The following is a 240-nucleotide window of genomic DNA, read 5'->3' as shown; positions in this document are numbered from 1 at the left end:
TGTTAAAATTGACTCTGTGGGAGTTGATTCAACACTCCAGTTTTTGCTGTGCACCTCCAACGTTTGGTTTATGTTTTATAAGCATTTTTAATTTTATTGCTTAAATCGCATTTTCTCGGCGAGCTGAGCGCTTTTTCTGAATTGTGCCGCTCCCGTCACTCTGGTTAGGTTGGCATCGAAAAAAACGCTCTCGGGTGCTTTAGAGTGCCGAGTTTATTACTGCGCATTAAGAAATGACCA

The sequence above is a fragment of the Syngnathus typhle genome, unplaced genomic scaffold (genome assembly GCF_033458585.1).
Source record: "Syngnathus typhle isolate RoL2023-S1 ecotype Sweden unplaced genomic scaffold, RoL_Styp_1.0 HiC_scaffold_77, whole genome shotgun sequence".
In the NCBI taxonomy this organism is placed as follows: Eukaryota; Metazoa; Chordata; class Actinopteri; order Syngnathiformes; family Syngnathidae; genus Syngnathus; species Syngnathus typhle.
Note: the sequence above shows the minus strand (reverse complement) of the source record.